Raw genomic sequence first — 15,496 nt, 5'->3', positions numbered from 1 at the left:
ACTATTTAAAACTATGGAGCTCACAATATGGAGGGCTTGTATAAATGCTAACGACAGCGGTCATCTCAACCTCCCCATGAATTCGTTGTCTAGAGATCAAGAATGGGAAATACTTGATACTTGGCCTCAAGTACCAGGGCTGGGAAACATGCAGCCCTCCAGATGTTCTGGGACTACAAGCATAGCCAATAGAAAGGAATGGTTGGAATTGCAGTCCAACAACTTCTGGAGGCCTGCATGATTTCCACTACTGCTCTAGACATTTGGGACTATTTAGCCATAAAGATTGTCAAAACATCTAACAATTTGTTAATTTGACAGTTCCCTGACCTCAGGCTAACAGTCTACTATAAAGTGGGACAGGGGATTAAGTCCAGCAGGTACGGCCTCTTCTTGTCTCTTTTTCTGTCCCATTGATGCCAGGGCAGTAACAGCTAGGATGAATGAAGGGCCTTTTCATCTGCTTCTGGGCCTAGGCATCATGTAGCTCTACCAGTTTCTTCTTCTCTCCCTCCAATGCCAAGGCAGAGGCAATTGGGATGGAAGGAGGACCTTTCATCTCCTTCTGGGTTAGACATAATGGAGCTGTGTCTGCATTCTTCTTTTATAACTGTATAACTTACACAATCCCATGTTGGTAGGTGTTCTGGGAGTTAGGGTATAATATTTGGAGGTCCAGTGTTTTCTCACCCAAGATCTAGATTATTTTCTCTCCCACATTTTGTCCTCTGTCCTCCATGTCCTTAATATCTAGGTTTTTAGAGGCTTTTTCTTTTCTGAACAGCATGATTGTTCCCACCAAGTCATACAGATAAATACTGTAAGTGTTAGCAGAGTGCTGGTTCCTCACCGCACTCAACCCCTGACCCTTCACTTGCCTTTTTCCTCTGGGCCTAGTTTGCACAGCTTGCCCGGAAGGAAAAAGCCAAGCAAGTAAAAGCTGTCCATCCCTCTCACAAAAGCACTCAAAGAAGACATGTGGTTAGACAGCAGTGGCACAGAGAAAGAACAGCAGGGCCAGGGGGCTCTAGAGACTGACATCAGACCTCTTCCTGGGTCACAGGCCCTGGCAGGTGCCTGGCAACATCAGTTTCTGGCACCAGTTCTGTGGGAGCATATTTTGAAGGACTCATCATATGTATTGGATCCTTGAATGCTTGAATTATATTTAGGAATCACCACTTTTTGTAGTATGTTCCTTGGTTTTCTCTGAAAGAATGCAATAAAATTAAACTTAAGCTTTATATGGTGGCCTGCATTTAAACTCTGACTAAACAAGGGTGCTGTCCAAACACAAAATAATTGGGAGGGGGGAGGAAAGGGGAAACTAGCAAGGCTATGTTTGACAATCATGTGATTCACTCCTCCCCACAGCCCTCAATTTCTTTCTGTATTTTTTTTTTTTCATTCCTGGCTGGCTCCAAATGGCTACCAGTGAAGAAGTATCCTTTCTAACTGGCCTGTTTTTCTTTGCCAGATGTATGTAGAGATAGGAAAGGTATTGCTTAATCACATTTTATTGCAGGGAAGATGTCTCCATGGCTTTGAGCTTGTAGCTTTGCTATTGCTGTGTGAACAAAATGAATCCTGTTCTAACCTGGCAGTAAAACTCAGTGGGAACAAAAAGGTGCAGTTGCTGATGGGCTGTGTTTTCTGAGGTGGGCGGTAGCAGCCTGTTCCTCCTGCCACTGGTACCCTCCTTCTCCACTGGGAATTCAGTTCCTTTGCAAGATCTTTTAAATAACGGCAAGATCTTTCTTTTATCCAGCTGCATCCATTTACTCCTTTCCCATCAGCATATTGGAAAAGGCACAGGAGGCCTAAAGAAGAAATAAAGCAAAGCAGTTTAGATGTGGGAAGCAGGTTGTGGTTATTGATTGCTGAGTTTCTCTATGCAGAATGGGGGTGATGGGATAGGCCTAAGGCACTTTCTGTCAGAGCCAACCCAACTGTTTGGTAAAGTGAGGCAGTTGCTTTGGATAGCAGATGCTGGGGTGATGGTAGTGTCAGCTTACTGATAGCTGCGCCTCCTGAAGCACTGGCCATTTCCCTCTGTAGCAGAACAGAGTTTTATGTGCCCCTTGGTCTTTCCTGAATATCATGATATAGTCTGATGCTCTCAAATGTGATGGAAGATATTATCTCATCACCACTATTGATGTAAAGGTTGACTGACGGCCCACTCTCAAAGAGACTGTTGTGTTCCTCTCTTCCAGTACAAGTTGATCTTGGTTAACTTTAAGTACAGGTTGAGACTCCCTTACCTAGAATTCCAAAATCTGAACTACTCTAGAAACCAAAACTTTTTTTCTGGGTGGCTGAGACAGTTACACCTTTGCTTACTAGTGGTTCTGTTTACACAAACTTTGTTTCAAGCGCAAAACTATTTAAAATATTGTATAAAATTACCTTCAGGTTATGTGCACAAAGTCTATATGAAGAATATATTAATTTTGTGTTTAGATTTGGGTCCCATCTCCAAGATATTTCATTATGTACGTATATGAAAATACAGGTATTCCAAAATCCAAAAAACTCCAAAATCCACTTGGTCCCAAGTGTTTCAGATAAGGGATGCTCATCCTGTATAAAACTAAGGGAACTCTTTGTGGGTCCTTTAAGGTTAGCTAGTTTATTTCAGTGGTGTGGTACAGATGGCGCTAATGCACTGTGCTGGCACTGTACTAGGGTTAAGGGACCGCGCAGCAACCGGACAGTCCCTAACCCTAGTATGGCGCAGCACTGTAACAATGGCTGTGCCCTCTATACATGTGCGCCGCCATTGTTATGTAAGCGCCGCATGGCATCCACACATTGCCGTGCAGTGCTTACATAACCAGTGTGCCAGGTTTTTGCAGGTTCTTTTTCCTCCACAGGGAAGCCATACGGTTTAGTGGCTGCAGCTTCCCTGTGGAGGAAAAAAGGCTGCCGCCACTCCGGAACATGAATAAGGTATGTATCGGGCCAATGTTAGCTTTCACATACTACAGCCCAATTCTCCAGTAATGCATCTGAAGAAATGGGCAGTAGACTACAAAACTTTGTGCTGAAATGGCTTGGGGGCAGGACATTGGAAAGCAGGTCTCGTCCCATTTAAGACTGTCGAAAACCACCAGCAGAGGCCCTGTTCCATGTCCCACTGACCCATGAGGCTAGGCAGGTAACAAGACAGTCTGTGTAGCAGCATCCTCACTATGAAACTTATTCCGAAGTGAGGTCAGGCTGGCTCCATCCCGTTCGGGAAGACTGCTGTTTCTTGTGGCCTGTGGTTCTTAAAATTAGGCGTTATCTGCTCTGGATATTTTTTAAAGAGGCATTTGAACTGTTCTTAACTGGAGTTTCAGCTATTTATTTAACACTTTAAAGATGATTTTATCAATTATGCATTGCCTCAGAGGTCCTAGTGGTCCAAGCACAGAGTTGGAGAGGCCTCCTGTGTCTTTAATGGTTTTGTAGCAGAGAAAATTTCAGCAGGTGTAGTAGTTTATCACACAAAGATCCAGCTTGATGTAGTAGATTGAGTGTTGGACTATGACTCTGGAGACCAGGGTTCAAATCCTGGCTTAGCAATGAAACCCACTGGGTGACCTTGGGCAAGTCACACTCTCTCAGCCTCAGAGGATGGCAATAGCAAAGGCAAACCCCTCTGAAGAAAGAAAACACCATAATAGGTTTGCCTTAAGGTTACCATGAGTCAAAATGACTTAAATGCACAGAACAACAATGGTGTATTTCTAACAGTTTGAACAATTCAGACTTTCTAGCCAGCATGGAGTAGTAGTTTGAGTGTTGGACTAGGATTTTGGAGACCAGGGTTTGAATTCCTGCACAGCCATGGAAACCCACCGGATGACCTTGGATAAGTCACTGTCTTAGCCTCAGAGGAAGGTTAAGGCATGTACTCCTTTATTCACCAGGACTGCAGAAACAGCAACCATGCATTCTCAGTTGCACCATGGGACAGTGAGAAGGCGGCACATGGGCGGTTGCACAATGTTGGCATTCAGCAGGAGGGTGGTGTAGATCAAGCACCATGTAACTAAATGATGTGCCCCTTGCAAGCTTGTTGTCGGAATTGGATCCATGTGTACCAAAAGTGAGTCATGAGCTCTGATACTGAGAAAATCAAAGTACCCCAAACAGAGGAAACTTGAGGATGAAAGGAGGCATCCTGAAAGATGGCATGACTGACTGTTCAAATAACAGGAATACTCCATGCTGAACCATTTTATCACAGGAGGACTCCATGCTGCAACCTTTTATTACAGAATTCCTTGCTGTAGTGCATTGATTGCAGGTCCCACTTGTGTTGTTATTTTGTATCACATAATGTTCCCTGGACATTATTCACTCATCTTAATTGAATCAAACTCTTGTTTAATACTGAGGCTGCGCGTGGAAAGGATAAAAGGAAGGACAAAAATAAAATAGAGAGAATAAAAATGCATTAATTTGGGTAAAATACAATATCCCTTGCAAGGAGTGTTGCTTTAGCCAGCAGGCACTGCTGCTTTTTGTTCATTTAATTGTAAAGTTTGCCTCAGTGCCTACCCCTGGTCTCTAGCTTTTCTGTTTCTCCTCTTGTCCTGTGATAACTCACAGTAGCTGACACTCAGCCAGGAGTTCTGTTGTAAGCAGAAGATACAGAATTAAATCATAATCATTTTAGCACAGGTCAGCTGGCACGTTTACTACTTCTTAAGCTCATCATGGTCTGTTGGTAGCAAACACATAGAGTGCAAATCTCGCTCTGCACTAGATGAGATCCACATTGGTGCAATTTTAGTTCCAAAGCTAAATGGCTGGTAGCCAAAATTAATCAAGCGAGTTCATACCTGGTCTGTTTAGGATGGAGGAGAGATATCTCAAATGAGTTGATTTTCTTTTTATCTGCTTTTTTCACTGTCCAGATCTCACATTACATGGTAATGGGGAATACAATGGATGAGATGATTCTAATGTTTGTACTTGGTTGTATATCTTTATTCTTTAGGATCCTGTCTAGTTTTTTCATCACTGTTCTTTCATCCAACAATAACGGACCCGTCATTTGGTATTACGTTAATACCAAATGATGGGTGCATTACAGTTTACAGACGGGACAAGAACAGGATAAGTGCACAGTGTTGTGATAGGACCTTATCACACAAGGAACTTACCACTGCCCAAACGTTCCCCAAATGTTGCGGAAGCATCGGAGGTAGTATCATCCATCATGCTTCTCTAGTGTAATTGAGGCTTCCAGCTTTCCTTCTGACACTGAAGCATTCGCAGGGAAGCCTGCAGAAGCCATTTTTTCAATAACAGAAGATCCCGCTATGGCTTCTGCAGGCTTCCCCATGAATGCTTCAGCGACGGAAGGAAAGTGGGAAGCCTCAATCCTAGTTTGGGTACATATTCTTTCAAAACTTAAGGATCCTCATGGAACAAAACATTTTTGCTCTTTATTACTGATTATTATACAGCAAACATTTCTTCTAGTTCTTGCAAGCTCTATAGACCGTTCCTGTAATAGTAATTCACATTAAGGCCTTTTGTTAAACTGCTATGGAATGAGAATAAGACTTATTAAAGCAGATGTAAGTGAAACATAAGTACACTTTAAATCATATTTTTGTCACTGGGAATGGCATTAGTAAGTTTAGCATACATCTATGAATTTAGAACTGAAATCATGAACGCACGTACTCAGAAGTAATTGAAAACAAGCAGCCCTATTTCCACATAGTCATGGTTAGGTATGGATTGTAGGTCTCTGCATTTTGTTATTATTTGCTTTAGAAAGAGCAAAAATTTTAAAGAGTACACTGGCGGCATTCATCCATAGAATACATTTATTGTCTACTAGAGCAATATGTTCCTGCAAGATATTTACATATAAGAACATAATGAACTACATACTAAATAAAGTCTCTTTATCTTCTGTATACAAATTATTCCATGCAATACGTGCTATCTCCAAGAAGGTTGTAAAGGTTTAAAAAAGAAAGAAAGTTGTCAAGCGGTTGGATTGATAGACTATGCTCACATAAAAATAATTTTTTGTAGGTGCCTGTGCTACCTTTTAGTAAAACAGATTAAAATGTACAGTTCGCCCGTGTTTTACGTGGGCGCGCCATACGCGACTTTCAGCATACGCTGAAAATTGCACTGGAAGAGCCCGCTGTGCACCCCGGAACACTAATGGGGCACCACGCCAGTGGCATGTGTGCGCTGCTATGCCCCTGCGTGCCATGGGCGCGAACCCCATTACTTCTTTTGGGGCTTCAGCATAAGCTGATTTCCCTTTATGCAGAGGGATCCGAAACAGATCCCCACATAAGGGGAAGGCACACTGTATATAACACCCACCCACACAAACATATATTATGTATTAATATATTTAATATATGTTTTAATAAATTGAGATCCAGTGTGGCGTAGTGGGTTGAGTGTTGGATTATGACCCTTGAGACCCAGGTTCGAATCCCAGCTTGGCCATGGAAATCGATTGGGCATGTCATAGACTCTCAGCATCAGAGGATGGCAATGGCAACCCCTCTCTGAAGAAACCTGCCAAGAAAAATCCATAATAGGGTCACTTAGGGTTGCTGTAAGCTGGAAACAACTTGAAGGCACACCCCACCACCACCATCAATTTTAATATATTATACCTGGTTTCCTGCTGGGCATTTATGTCATCGTAAGGTGACTGAGGATTACATAAAGGTGAATTGTGATGTTGCACAACCCTCATATTCTCAGGAGGGGAGCAGGCTGTTATGCTGAGATAAATGGGAGTTCTGCCCATTATCTGAGCCTTCTTCTGAAATAACAAAGGATTAAATGTGGGAGGAGAAACAGTTACATTTTAATGAAACTCAGCATCACAGAGGTGATGAGATTGCAATGGACCTATGAGACCTGTTGAGCAGAAGCGCAAATCTTCAAGTTGATTCTGATCAGAGGTTATAAAAAACCTGAAACACCACAAAGCTCTTTCATAGAATCATAGAATCGTAGAGTTAGAAGAGACCACAAGGGCCATCCAGTCCAACCCCCCTGCCATGCAGGAAATCTCAATCAAAGTATCTCCAACAGATGGCTATCAAGCCTCTGTTTAAAGACCTCCAGGGAAGGAGACTCCACTACACTCCGAGGGAGTGTGTTCCACTATCGAACAGCCCTTACTGTCAGAAAGTTCCTCCTAATGTTGAGGTGGAATCTCTTTTCCTGTAGCTTGCATCCATTGTTCTGCTTCCTGTTATCTGGAGCAGGAGAAAACAAGTTAGCTCCCTCCTCAATATGACATCCCATCAAATATTTAAACAGGGCTATCATATCACCTCTTAATCTTCTTTTCTCCAGGCTAAACATCCCCAGCTCCCTAAATTGTTCCTCATAGGGCATGGTTTCCAGATCCTTCACCATTTTAATCGCCCTCCTTTGGACACGGTCCAGTTTCTCAATGTCCTTCTTAAATTGTGGTGCCCAGAACTGGACACAGTATTTCCAGATGAGGCCTGACCAAAACAGAATACAGTGGCACTATTACTTCTCTTGGTCTAGACACTATACTTTTATTGATGCAACCTAAAATCGTATTGGCCTTGTTAGCTGCTGCATCGCACTGTTGACTCATGTTCAACTTGTGGTCTACTTGGACTCCCAGATCCCTTTCACACGTAGTTTCATTCAGCCTGGTGTCCCCCATCCTATATCTGTGCATTTCATTTTTCTGCCCTAAGTGCAGTACCTTACATTTCTCTGTGTTGAAATTCATTTTGTTAGCTTTGGCCCAGCTTTCTAATCTATTAAGGTCATTCTGAAATTTGATCCTGTCCTCAGGGGTATTAGCTACTCCTCCTAATTTGGTGGCATCTGCAAATTTGATGTGTATGCCCCCAATTCTGTCATTCAAGTGATAAAGATGTTGACTAATGCTGGCCCCAGGACAGAGCCCTGTGGGACCCCACTGGTCACTTCTCTCCAGGATGAAAAGGAGCCATTGTTGAGCACCCTTTGCGTTCGGTCGGTCAACCAATTACAAATCCATGTAACAGTTACTTTGTCTAGCCCACATTTTACAAGCTTGTTTGCCAGAATGTCATGGGAAACCTTGAAACCTTGTCAACAGCCTTACTGAAATCAAGATATACTATATCCACAGCATTCCCTTCATCTACCAAGCTGGAAATTTTATCAAAAAAAAAAAAAAAAAAAAAAAGAGATTAGATTTGTCTGGCATGACTTGTTTCTCTGAAATCCATGTTGACTTTTTGTGATTATGGCATTGCTTTCTAGATGTTCACAGACTCTCTGTTTAATCATCTGCTCTAGAATCTTTCCTGGTATTGAGGTAAGACTAACTGGACAATAATTGTTTGGATCCTCTTTTTGAAGATGGGGACAACGTTTGCTCTTTGTTTCTGGCTCTCCCCAAAACAGACCATGGAGAACCAAAACAAAGGAACATGTGAAGTAGTGGCTTTGTTTTGAGAAGGCTGGTAAAAGCTGGACAATGGAGTCCAGGTTCTCAACTATTCCATGGCTACAAACCCCATCTGATCTGTGAGTAAGATTAGGAGAATGTACTGTACTAGCTAGCTGAGTTGTTGTTGTTGTTGTTATTATTATTATACTTTATTTCTATAGTGCTGTAAATGTACACAGCGCTGTACATACAAATGATCAAATCAGTAAAAGTGAAACCTGCCAATGGTGTACATTCTACAAAATACATATAAAACAATAGGTAAAAATATAAAATAGAATTGGTTAAAATAAACAGGCAACAATTAAAAACATTGTTGTTGTTGTTTACTCTTTTTTACTCTTTCCCTGATTTGCCCGAAATAATCTACTTTGTAACTTGCAAGGGTGTCCTCCCTTGTTCCTCAGTCTCATAGATGAGATTTAACCACAAATCATCATGTGAGATTAAAAAAACCAAACCACATTTAATAAACTTTAAGTATTTTTTGACAATAAAATGTGCTATTCATTTCAAGTATTGAGAGTGGTTTAAAATAACAATTAGACTAGAAATTGATTTTTAAAAATCTCTTTTCCTGAATTGGCTGAAATAATCTACTTTATAACTTGCAATTTCTAATCTATGCCTGAAAGAAGATGTCCTTCATGCAAGAGAATAAAGCCCTTTTCTTTAACAGTACTCTGTCTCTCTCACACTGCCTCTTTGATGTTCCTTGACTTGGAAAGACCTAGCTCTTCCTCAGAACAGGGAAGAGAGAGGGAAGTGTCTCTGCAAGGAAAGTACCAATGGAATCCCAGTGATGTCCTCTTGTGTTGCTAAAGGGGGAGTAGTTAATTCGTTGGAGTGAGGTGGGGATGAATTCTTTAGATAAAATGCTGGTCTCAAGGGGTCCCATCCAGCTCAGGCAGAAGGAGGGGGGAACCACAGAGATCCCTCACATACACCATGGGTCCCATTGCACACTGAGCATCACAGTGGTGTGAGAAATGCTGCTAAATGGGCACTAGGACACTATGGGTCTCATTCCACAACTGGACCTGCTATTGTACAAAAGGACACTACACAGGATACCCAGTACACTTTGTAATTCACTAGAAGGCATGCATATCCTGTCAGGGATGTAGTAATAATATCATAACGTTATGAATCATTGCCTCCAATACAGGCTCTTAGCCTTTATTTTTAATACAACAAATTGCAGGTATGCCTCAGTTAAAAGAAGTCTATGGATTCCTGGCATTAACAGAAAATTCAGTACTAGAGGCAGCAATAACATGGGGGAGGGGGAAGGAATAGGTTGCTGCACCAAGTTGAATATGTTCCCACAGTTTTTTCAACCCCAAATGAACAATATGCACATGTGAAATGGAACAACCATGCCATGTTGTTTCATTTCACATGTGCATATTGTTTATTTGGGGTCGGTGAAAACCCCCCATGAAACATGTTCATCTTGGTGCAGGAACCAATTCCTATTCTTTCCATGTTCTTCCTGGCTCTGTACCAAATTTTCTGTTAAGAAAATTTAAGCCGTGTACTGTATAAATAAAAATATTTTGAACTTCCTAAAAACCATTTGAAAGCTTCTTCTGAAATGCATGCAGGGATGACTTTGTTGGAGGCTCTTTCACCAGCCTCCACTTTTCTTTTGGTTTACCTTTTGGTGCCCAGAGTTAAAGGTCTGTGCTTTTTTAGCATGCTGGGGTTAGCTGGAGAGGCAGAGTTATCTGCTGTCCTCTTTTCTGACACTTTTACTGCTCACACATGTTTAATAGGGGTTCTGAAAAAAAGCAAGTGTTAATATTAGATAGAATAGGATACCATAGTTTTGCAGCTCAAGCTTTATTGCTTTGTTTACTACAAACATATAACCCACTACCCAAAGCCTCTGTTTCTTCAGCCTTCTTTCATCATCCCCTCAATGCTCATGATACCTAAATATTTCCAACTAAATGGAGGATAAAGAGGAAAAGGGAAGGCTGAGGCAGCATTAAAAGATTTTGTAAAAAGATGCTTTGTTAACTGGTGTATGCATGTATATCTGTGTGTGTGTGTGCAGTATAATATACTTTCCGGACTTTTACTCCTCTAATTAAATTCTGATTATTCTACATGCAAAGCATACAAAAGTGATCTTGCATCTCCCACCCATTATAATGGAAAATTGTAATGTAATGTGAAGTGTGACCTTAACAATAAAGTACAATACTGTGTCAAGAGTGCAGGATACTGTGAATATTAATAAATGCACATGTAAAGGAAGCAGGAGTTATCACTGTATCTAGGTGTTAATGATGTGCATGGTTCTTTCCTGCTTGGCGTACCTGTTACCAAATGTTTAGACTGTGTGCAGCTGGAGCAGTATCATTCCGTCAAAGCTCTAGCAGTTTCATCATTGTGCAAACCTGAAAATAAATCAGATCTGGGCAGTCAGAATAACTGGAAGATTTAAAAAATATATTTTTATTCAAAACAAAATTCAAATATATAAAAGCCTTCCATACATGTACTACAATTATCCATATAAATATCACACAATTCATATCAATTATTTGACATCCAGTCAACCAATTACATATAAACTTCCTTTTAACTATGCAAAAAAATAATATATATACCATCTAATCCACAAATCATCTACAAATTACCTTCTACCCACAACCTTCCTAAACCGTCTATATCTTCTTCATTTTTATCAACTCCCTCTTCCTATTTGAATACCTTCTAGTACCTCCTTCCCTTCTATCCTTCTTACACACTTCTCATCTATCCTTCTGCCTCCTCTTTCCATCTCCTCCTCATTTACTCCTACTTAATTCCTCCTTTCTCCTTATTGTCCTTCACTTACTCAGACCTTCACTTCAGATTGCTCTGCCATTCTCACCTTGGCTTCTTCACTTGCTTTCTCTGGTTTCTTCTTTAGTTTCTCATGACTTCCTAATGTACCTCTTAAATAGGGTTGCCATCCCGGAGGACCTCAAAACTGGGAAAAATGTAGGACAAGGTTTAAAAATGTAGGACTTATTATTATTATTATTATTATTATTATTATTATTATTATTATTATTTCCTGGCCAGGGAATTAACAAAAAAAAGGTCCTACATTTTTAAACCTTCTCCAAGGCTTCACTGGGTCTGGGAGACAGCCTCTCCCAAGCCCCAGCGAGGCCTTGGAGGACTCAAGACAGGATCAAGATTCAAAATGACCTGAATAGACTAGAAAGCTGGGCCAAAGCTAACAAAATGAAATTCAACACAGAGAAATGTAAGGTATTGCACTTAGGGCGGAAAAATAAAATGCACAGATATAGGATGGGTGACACCTGGCTGAATGAAACTACGTGTGAAAGGGATCTGGGAGTCCAAGTAGACCACAAGTTGAACATGAGTCAACAGTGTGATGCGGCAGCTAAAAAGGCCAATGCTATTTTAGGCTGCATCAATAGAAGTATAGTGTCTAGATCAAGAGAAGTAATAGTGCCACTGTATTCTGCTTTGGTCAGGCCCCACCTAGAATATTGTGTCCAGTTCTGGGCGCCACAATTCAAAAAGGACATTGAGAAACTGGAGCGTGTCCAAAGGAGGGAGACTAAAATGGTGAAGGGTCTGGAGACCATGCCCTATGAGGAACGACTTAGGGAGCTGGGGATGTTTAGCCTGGAGAAAAGAAGGTTAAGAGGTGATATGATAGCCCTGTTTAAATATTTGAAAGGATGTCATATTGAGGAGGGAGCAAGCTTGTTTTCTGCTGCTCCAGAGAACAGGACCCGGAACAACGGATGCAAGCTACAGGAGAAGAAATTCCACCTGAACATTAGGAGTAACTTCCTGACAGTAAGGGCTGTTCGACAGTGGAATGCACTCCCTCGGAGGGTGATAGAGTCTCCTTCCTTGGAGGTCTTTAAACAGAGGCTGGATGGCCATCTGTTAGGGATGCTTTGATTTGGATTTCCTGCATGGCAGGGGGTTGGACTGGATGGCCCTAGTGGTCTCTTCCAACTCTACAATTCTATGATTCTATGACTCTAGGGCCCCGCTGGGGCCTGGGAGACTCTGTAGGCAAGAGGTGCACCATGTTAAGAACTGCATTAAGCTTACTTAGGCTGCTGCCACACTGCTTTCACTCTCATCACTCCATCCTATGGAATCCTGGGATTTGTAGTTTGTTGTGGTGCCAGGGCTGGGCTTTGAAATCTCAGGCATAAGAGAGGCAAAAGGCTTGGGCTGCATCTACACTGGAGAAATAATCTGGTTTGAGACCACTTTAACTGCCTCGGCTGAATGCTATGGAATTCTGGGAATGGTGGTCCCTTTGCAAACTGACTCACACTCACACAGCTAGGACTTTGGATATCCAATGTTGATTATGATAAACGTGGAAGCCAAAAACACACACACACCGGCCCAGAGAGGCCTACCTTTGGTCCTCTCCTTTCCCTTTTGCTGCTGCTGCTGCTGCCGCTTTTGTTGCGGCTGGGGCTGCCCTCCGTTCCAGTCCTTTGCCGGCCCAGGAAGTAAACAGAGGAGAGCTCATCCTCTTTAACCTGGGCGGCCAATGGGGGCAGAGAGCTGGAACAGCCCCGCCCCTGCCAGCAGTCATAGACTACTGAAGCAGGGGGCGGGCTGTTCTGCTATTGGCCAGCCAGGCCCAGCTTGCCAGTCAATAGGAGGTGGCCCTCCAGCGCGCCCAGGAAGATTAAATGTGAGTGTGGGCGCGCGGAGGCGCGGGGCTCAGCACAGGCAGCAGGCCCGGCTTGCGGAGGCGAACCGCGGCGGCGGCGGCCAGAGGAGCAGCCACAGCAGGCCACACAGCGACGGCTGCAATGGTGGTGGCGGCGGTGGTGGCCACAAGAGCGGCCAAAGGCGCCGCCATAGCGGCGCAATAACAAAGCCCGGGGGCGGGGACAAACCCGGGGGCGGGGGGCAAACCGTACCGTGACTGTGCAGACGGTCCAAAAGCGGGAAATTCCTGCCCCCCGCCGGGTTATAGCAACCCTACTCTTAAAAGATTTACTCAACGTGCATATTTTTTGTTTGTCCAAGTCTTTTACATCAAGAATTTAATTTTTAATCTATCTGATCATCCCATATTACTGTCTGTGTTGAGAAATTTACAGTTGCTTTTAAACCCCAAGTCTTTAAAAAAAAAATTAACACTGGCTTTCATTCTTCTTAAACCATATCTGCTGATTTTTATCTTTAATAACAATTATTCATTGAGTTAGTCAACAAACAAGACGATCCAGTGTCTCATGCATTATTGACATTTCCACCATCGCCAAGGCCATTTCTGACAAAATGGGTACCTCTGTGAAACTGGGCATCTCTTCTTTTCACCAAAATTGCCTGATCAACATAGCTCAGCTGACAGCTTTAAAAAAGTCCATTTTACCCAGCAGTCAATAGTGCAGTAGATAGTGAAGGTGAAAATGGACATATTTCAGGAGTGCTTTAGTTGGGTATTCCTGCATAGCAAAGGGTTGGACTAGTCAGCCCTTGTGGTCTCATCCTACTGCGAGATTCAATGATTCAGTAAAAAGGAGGAGGCTCAGGTCCAAAAAAAAGGAGAAGCATTTTAATATGGTTTAGACATTTTTGTTTTGAAGCTACATGCATTTATGTGCTTAAAAATACTTCATAAGCCTGACATGTCTCATTTTTCTAACTGCACATTTGGTGTCCAGCTACACACCAAAATAAACCTTGGGAGAAATTAGGCTAGAGTCAAATACCATTGTGATGAAGGTGTTCTAAAGGAGCCTTACATCAAAAGAATACAAGCCTGAAACTATGGCGCGTTACAGACCGCCATAAAGTACGCACTCTGCGTGTACTAGGGTTAGGAAGGGCCGTATTAGGATTAGGAAGGGTCTTACCTTCCTCACGGCCCTTCTCTGTAGTACGCGCGGAGTGCGTCATAAATGGCAGCGCCCATCCACATGGGCACTGCCATTTTGACGTCTTGGACACATAGTGTCCAGATGTGTCACAGCGGAAGTGACGCCATGAGGGTGCGCTTCGCCCCTTGCGGCACCACTTCTGCGTTTTGAAAAGGAGCGCCATTTTGGCGCTCCTTTTTCGCTGCGCCGGGAAGCCTCGTAGTCTGGCCGCTGGGGCTTCCCTCCACAGTGAATGGCGGCAGCGGGAAAATGGCCGCTTGAGGGTGGTCTGTAACCCGCCTATAGACCCTTTCACATCACACAATTATAACAGTATGGAATCATAGAATCATAGAGTTAGAAGAGACCGCAAGGGCCATCCAGTCCAACCCCCTGCCATGCAGGAAATCCAGATCAAAGCATCCCGGACAGATGGCCATCCAGCCTCCGTTTGAAGACCTCCAAGGAGGGAGACTCCACTACACTCCGAGGAAGTGTGTTCCACTGTCGAACAGCCCTTACTGTCAGAAAGTTCCTCCTAATGTTGAGGTGGAATCTCTTTTCCTGCAGCTTGCATCCATTGCTCCGCGTCCTAGTCTCTGGAGCAGCAGAAAACAAGCTTGCTCCCTCCTCAATATGACATCCCTTCATATATTTAAACAGGGCTATCATATCACCTCTTAACCTTCTTTTTTCCAGGCTAAACATACCCAGCTCCCTAAGGCGTTCCTCATAGGGCATGGTTTCCAGACCCTTCACCATTTTAGTTGCCCTCCTTTGGACACGCTCCAGTTTCTCAGTGTCCTTTTTGAATTGTGGCGCCCAGAACTGGACACAATAGTCCAGGTGGGGCCTGACCAGAGCAGAATATAGTGGCACTATTACTTCCCTTGATCTAGACACTATGCTTCTATTGATGCAGCCTAAAATCGCATTGGCCTTGTTAGCTGCTGCATTGCACTGTTGACTCATGTTCAACTTGTGGTCTACTTGGACTCCTAGATCCCTTTCACATGTTGTCTCCTTAAGCCAGGTGTCCCCCATCCTATGGTTCCTCTTTAAATCCTGTGGCTTCATCCTATGGGATCCTGGGGTTTATAGTTGGGAGGGGGGTATTTAGAATTCTCAGAAATACCAGATT

General features: G+C 43.0%; 1 protein-coding gene and 1 long non-coding RNA gene across 2 annotated transcripts in view; one reads left to right on the top strand and one right to left on the bottom strand.

The window, feature by feature from the left end:
- Window positions 1–15,496, top strand: part of LOC149310541 (protein kinase C epsilon type) — a 433,141-nt gene that overhangs the window by 19,373 nt on the left and 398,272 nt on the right. The gene's annotated exons all lie outside the window — the stretch shown is intronic.
- Window positions 1,515–10,883, bottom strand: LOC149310542 (uncharacterized). Its single transcript, XR_016281582.1, has 3 exons — window positions 10,801–10,883; window positions 10,134–10,256; window positions 1,515–1,820 (listed from the first exon to the last, which is right to left on the bottom strand). It is a non-coding gene; the product is annotated as an uncharacterized LOC149310542 (long non-coding RNA).

Source organism: Sceloporus occidentalis, unplaced genomic scaffold, assembly GCF_023333645.1.
Source record: "Sceloporus occidentalis isolate IW3139 unplaced genomic scaffold, rSceOcc1.0.p SCAF_6, whole genome shotgun sequence".
NCBI classification, from domain to species: Eukaryota; Metazoa; Chordata; class Lepidosauria; order Squamata; family Phrynosomatidae; genus Sceloporus; species Sceloporus occidentalis.
The sequence above is the reverse complement of the archived record's forward strand: the minus strand, read 5'-3'. Positions and strand labels throughout refer to the sequence as shown.